This window comes from Oncorhynchus nerka, linkage group LG9b (assembly GCF_034236695.1).
Source record: "Oncorhynchus nerka isolate Pitt River linkage group LG9b, Oner_Uvic_2.0, whole genome shotgun sequence".
NCBI classification, from domain to species: Eukaryota; Metazoa; Chordata; class Actinopteri; order Salmoniformes; family Salmonidae; genus Oncorhynchus; species Oncorhynchus nerka.
The window spans coordinates 45974736-45981503 of record NC_088424.1 but is presented as its reverse complement, the minus strand read 5'-3'; the positions used below and the strand labels follow the sequence as shown (position 1 = coordinate 45981503).

Below are 6768 nucleotides of genomic sequence, written 5' to 3'. Positions count from 1 at the left end.
TTACCAAGAACTACACCTGTTTACCACTGAAACACCTGTACACCAATGACTACACCTGTTTACCAAGAACTACACCTGTTTACCACTGGAACACCTGTACACCACTGACTACACCTGTTTACCAAGAACTACACCTGTTTACCACTGGAACACCTGTACACCAATGACTACACCTGTTTACCAAGAACTACACCTGTTTACCACTGGAACACCTGTACACCACTGACTACACCTGTATACCACTGGAACACCTGTATACCACTGACTACACCTGTATACCACTGACTACACCTGTATACCACTGGAACACCTGTATACCACTGACTACACCTGTATACCACTGGAACACCTGTATACAACTGGAACACCTGTACACCACTGACTACACCTGTATACCACTGACTACACCTGTTTACCACTGACTACACCTGTTTACCAATGACTACACCTGTTTACCAAGGACTACACCTGTTTACCACTGGAACACCTGTACACCACTGACTACACCTGTTTACCACTGGAACACCTGTACACCACTGACTACACCTGTTTACCACTGGAACACCTGTACACCACTGACTACACCTGTATACCACTGGAACACCTGTATACCACTGACTACACCTGTATACCACTGGAACACCTGTATACCACTGACTACACCTGTTTACCACTGGAACACCTGTACACCACTGACTACACCTGTTTACCACTGACTACACCTGTTTACCACTGACTACACCTGTTTACCACTGGAACACCTGTACACCACTGACTACACCTGTTTACCAATGACTACACCTGTTTACCAAGGACTACACCTGTTTACCACTGGAACACCTGTACACCACTGACTACACCTGTATACCACTGACTACACCTGTTTACCACTGGAACACCTGTACACCACTGACTACACTTGTACACCACTGACTACACCTGTTTACCACTGGAACACCTGTATACCACTGACTACACCTGTTTACCACTGACTACACCTGTTTACCAAGGACTACACCTGTTTACCACTGACTACACCTGTTTACCACTGACTACACCTGTTTACCACTGGAACACCTGTACACCACTGACTACACCTGTACACCACTGACTACACCTGTTTACCAAGGACTACACTTGTTTACCACTGACTACACCTGTTTACCACTGGAACACCTGTACACCACTGACTACACCTGTACACCACTGACTACACCTGTTTACCAAGGACTACACCTGTTTACCACTGGAACACCTGTACACCACTGACTACACCTGTATACCACTGGAACACCTGTACACCACATGCTAAAGGGTTACAGGTATACTGTTTATATCCTGGTACATCATCTTCTACTTATACAATTTTTGAAGTCCTTTACAATGCAATCCAACATTTGCATATTGTATTTAAGAGTTACTAATGAAAGTAGCAAAAGCTAACACATACTCCATCCCTACACTTGTCTGTGACTCAATCTTACCGAAATCAGATAAACATGAAGGTATCATTCACATTTCAGTCGTTGAGCAGACGCTCTTATCCGGAGCGACATACAGTAGTAGTGAGTGCAGACATTTTCATACTGGTCCCCTGTGGGAATCGAACCCACAACCCCATGCTCTACCAACTGAGCGACACGAGACCAGCATTAACAATTAACCGTTTGTTTATCCAGAGATATATTCGTTATTAATATCCTTACCTGAGTGGGGATGTCTTCTGTGCATTCCCGTCTGTGCTATTCAGTCCAGTGCTGTTCTGGAAGCATCCGTCACTCACAAGACACAGCAATTCCCTTTGGCCAAAGTCCCTTTGTTTTACCACCCAGTGATTCCAAGGCTTCCGGAATCCAGACAGATACATCTCCTCAATGGAACTCAAATCACTCTGATTACGTCATAATTGTTGCCATAAAACAAAGTGCATAGTCTTGTCGATGTGCTGTGCTGTGCAGTAAAGTTTAAGGCTTTGCAGGTGTAATGAAGGTGGTTCTGTAAAATGTGATCAGTAATCTTGCCTGAGACATGAAGACTTGCGTTTGTTTGCTCACTGAGCCCAATGCCTAGATTTTAGCTCAATGGGACAATAGCCTTGTGTCATGCAGGATACCTGAGTTTGAACCCAGTCTCTCTCTCCCCTCTCTCTGTCTCTCTCACCCCCCTCTCCCCCTCTCACTCTTGCTCCCCCCCTCTCTCTCTCTCTCCATGTGAACCAGAGCAGCTGGTCTAGCCCCTTCCCTCTCTGATCTAGCTAGCTGGAATGCCTAGCACAGCCTTGATGTTACAATACCTCATACCACATATGTGTCCCAAATAGCACCCTATTCCCTATATAGTGCACTACTTTTGACCAGAGCCCTATGGCACCCTATTCCCTATATAGTGCACTACTTTTGACCAGAGACCTATGGTACCCTATTCCCTATATAGTGCACTACTTTAGACCTTGACCCATATGATTCTGGTCAAAGGTAACGCACCGTATAGGGAATAGGGTGCCATAGGGCTCTGGTCAAAAGTAGTACACTATATAGGGAATAGGGTGCTATTCAAACGGCAACATTTATCTCTCTCTCCACATAGTTTATCATACTAACTTTTTTCACCATAGCGAAAATCCCCTTTATAAACCCTGCTGTCGCTTTAGTAAGTGATTAATATGGCCTTGTGTTGTTGGATAGTCCTCATTGTCGATGTAATAATGCATCAATACCCAGGGACAATACAGAGATCCATTACAACTGTTACAGTTATTTCTGTTTCTTATGTTAAGGCATGTTGTGTTGTTGCTATGGGAACCAATGTGATAAATGAACAGCAGTTTTATTCGCTGATCTGTAAATAAGTGTTCGCTCAAATTGACTAAATCTATGCAGTCCGGGATCTTAAGAACAAGAAATTTGTTAACATAATTGTACGAATTGGATTCGTAACATATATCATACAAATTGCACAATGTTATTTTGTATTATTTATTTTTTTAAATTTGCAGGACGCAACATATCATACGAAATGGATGCCTTAGAACACAATTCGATGATAACGATCCCTATTGGACCACGACGTTAAACCTCGGGTTAGGGACGGGTAGATCGGTTTAGGGACGGGCAGGGTTATTTTTGTCATCAATAACTAGTGTCCTGGCAGCGTATCACTAAACTGATCATTAACATTTTGAAGAGGAGCCATTTTCTCATGCTCTGCTGCGCAGTACGGTCATAAGATCTGACTGACTAAGATCATAACATGGTGTCAGAAGCGCTTCCAACCTTGTCAAATATAAAACAGGAGAGCCTTAAATTTGACAGAAGCAATCGGGCCTGAGTAGGGCTAGGTCTTAAAATGTATGCCTGGTTGGATTATACAAACCTTCCGGGGGGAGCATCACTTTAAGTCCGTTTCGGCAATATCACTTCACACATTCAAATGAGAGTCCTCCCAAAAACCTGTATTTTACGAATACAGTATGTCCTTTCTGAAATGCATTCTCTTAGCAAAAATGTACCATGGTAGTACAATGGGGGGGGGGGGGGGACCATGGTATTTTCCTGTCATTATAGTGACCATGGTAACTATTACAAATTAACCATGGTAATACAATGGGGGGGAGACCATGGTTTTGTACGAGCAGCATGTAGTGAAACATGAAAGCAAGGTAGCTAGTTGTTTACAATGTATTATGATGGTCTGTGTCCCACCGTTTTTCAGTTAAAGAACCCAAAAACATAGTAATTTATGGTACTCACATAATTAAACGTTGACTACTCGCTCTGCAATGGCAAAGTGTAGGCCTAGTACCTTCTTAAACCCCTTAAGCTCATAGTGAAACCACAACACACATGGTCTAGTAGAGCAGTGTACCTTCTTAAACCTTGGGAGCTGAAGGGAGTCTGAAACCTTGAAGATTTAAAATAGTTTGTTTATCTGGTGTGTTTTTTTTTCTTTTTCAGTTGGCTCTCTCTCATTCAACTGACTTGGCTACTCTTCTACAATTCTAGACGGTCAACATGCAAAAATAATTGTTTGTAAAAATGTATTAATTATCATCTTATCTCATAGATACATTTTCATCATGTAATTCTCAGAATATCCCTAAAAACAGCAAGTTTAACAATGTTTCCCTTTGTTTACACTCTGTGTGAACGTTCATTGGTCCTGTCGCCATGACTACGACAGGCTAGTTTGACTGGACCTAACTTTAGCCTACATTAGCTTATATACTAAAGGACTATAAATGAATTAACCTATCAAAACACTTTTTTTTAATAACAACAATTATATCCTTACACTCCACTTAACTTGGTGTTTCATATCATATGCTTTATAACCGTGATGATAACATTTCAAATATTTAGTTTATCCCGAGAGCCTCTGCACCTGAAGAAACCACTGGAGCGAGTCGATCCCTCTTTGATCACTTTTGCTACCATTTATCGTAATTGTGCGTTACCATCTTAGAATGTATAATGCAGGTTAAAACCCTTGTATATTTCCGTGATTCAGATCTATACCATGGTATAAATTATGTTATAAACTGGGTGGTTCGAGTCCTGAATGCTGATTGGCTGACAGCCAATCATATCAGACCGTATACCACGGGTATGACAAAACGTGTATTTTTAGTGCTCTAATTACATTGGTAACCAGTTTATAATAGCAGTAAGGCACCTCGGGGGCTTGTGGTATATGGCTAATATACCACGGCTAAGGGCTGTATCCAGGCACTCTGCATTGCGTTGTGCATAAGAACAGCCCTTAGCCGTGGTATATTAGCCATATACCAAAAACCCCTTGTGCCTTATTGGTTAATCATACAATGGTAATATGAAACATTTACAAAATATCCACCCAACACTCTACTCAGCAAACTGGATGCAGTCTATCACAGTGCCATCCGTTTAGTTACCAAAGCCCCATATACTACCCACCACTGCGACCTGTATGCTCTTGTTGGGTGGCCCTCACTACATATCCGTCGCCAAACCCACTGGCTCCAGGTCATCTATAAGTCTTTGCTAGGTAAAGCCCCGCCTTATCTCAGCTCACTGGTCACCATAGCAACACCCACCCGCAGCACGCGCTCCAGCAGGTACATTGCACTGGTCATCCCAAAGCCAACACTTACTTTGGCCGCCTTTCCTTCCAGTTCTCTGCTGCCAATGACTGGAACGAATTGCAAAAATCCCTGAAGCTGGAGACTTATATCTCCCTCTCTAACTTTAAGCATCAGCTGTCTGAGCAGCTTACCAATCACTGTAAATAGCCAATCTGTAAATAGCACACCCAACTACCTCATCCCCATATTAATACTTACCCTCTTGCTCTTTTGCACCCTAGTATCTCTACCTGCACATCATCATCTGCAGATCTATCACTCCAGTATTAATGCTAAATTGTAATTATTTTGCTTCTGTGGCCTATTTATTGCCTACCTCCCTACTCTTCTACATTTGCACACACTGTACATCGATTTTTAAATGTTTTATTTATTTTGTGTTGTTGACTGTACGTTTGTTTGAGTAACTCTGTGTTGTCGTTTTTGTCGCACTGCCTTGCTTTATCTTGGCCAGGTTGCAGTTGTAAATGAGAACTTGTTCTCAATTGGCCTACCTGGTTAAATAAAGGTGAAATAAAAAATGTAAAAACATATTTAGGTGCCATGGAAATACCACGGTAATACCATAATACTTCAAGGCTAAAACCATGGTACATTTTCATGATTCAGACCACAGTAGTACCATGGTACATGTTTATGATTCAGACCACAGTAGTACCATGGTACATTTTAATGATTCAGACCACAGTAGTACCATGGTACATTTTAATGATTCAGACCACAGTAGTACCATGGTACATTTGTATGATTCAGACCACAGTAGTACCATGGTACATTTTTAATGATTCAGACCACAGTAGTACCATGGTACATTTTAATGATACAGACCACAGTAGTACCATGGTACATTTTAATGATTCAGACCACAGTAGTACCATGGTACATTTTTATGATTCAGACCACAGTAGTACAATGGTACATTTTAATGATTCAGACCACAGTAGTACCATGGTACATTTTTATGATTCAGACCACAGTAGTACCATGGTACATGTTTATGATTCAGACCACAGTAGTACCATGGTACATTTGAATGATTCAGACCACAGTAGTACCATGGTACATTTGTATGATTCAGACCACAGTAGTACCATGGTACATGTTTATGATTCAGACCACAGTAGTACCATGGTACATTTAAATTATTCAGACCACAGTAGTACCATGGTACATTTTATTTTCTCAGACCACAGTAGTATCATGGTACATGTTTATGATTCAGACCACAGTAGTACCATGGTACATTTTAATTATTCAGACCACAGTAGTACCATGGTACATTTTATTTTTTCAGACCACAGTAGTACCATGGTAAATTGTTATGATTCAGACCACAGTAGTACCATGGTACATTGTTATGATTCAGACCACAGTAGTACCATGGTACATTTTAATTATTCAGACCACAGTAGTACCATGGTACATTTTATTTTTTCAGACCACAGTAGTACCATGGTAAATTGTTATGATTCAGACCACAGTAGTACCATGGTACATTGTTATGATTCAGACCACAGTAGTACCATGGTACATTTTAATGATTCAGACCACAGTAGTACCATGGTACATTTTAATGATACAGACCACAGTAGTACCATGGTATATTTTAATGATTCAGACCACAGTAGTACCATGGTACATTTGTATGA

The 6768-nt window shown here is 41.2% G+C and overlaps 1 protein-coding gene across 1 annotated transcript in view; it reads right to left on the bottom strand.

The window, feature by feature from the left end:
• Window positions 1-2095, bottom strand: part of LOC115122390 (xin actin-binding repeat-containing protein 1-like) — a 24566-nt gene extending 22471 nt beyond the window's left edge. The window contains 1 exon segment of the mRNA XM_065013775.1: window positions 1707-2095. The gene's annotated coding sequence lies outside the window, so the exon portion shown is untranslated.
• Window positions 2096-6768: the final 4673 nt, after the last annotated feature.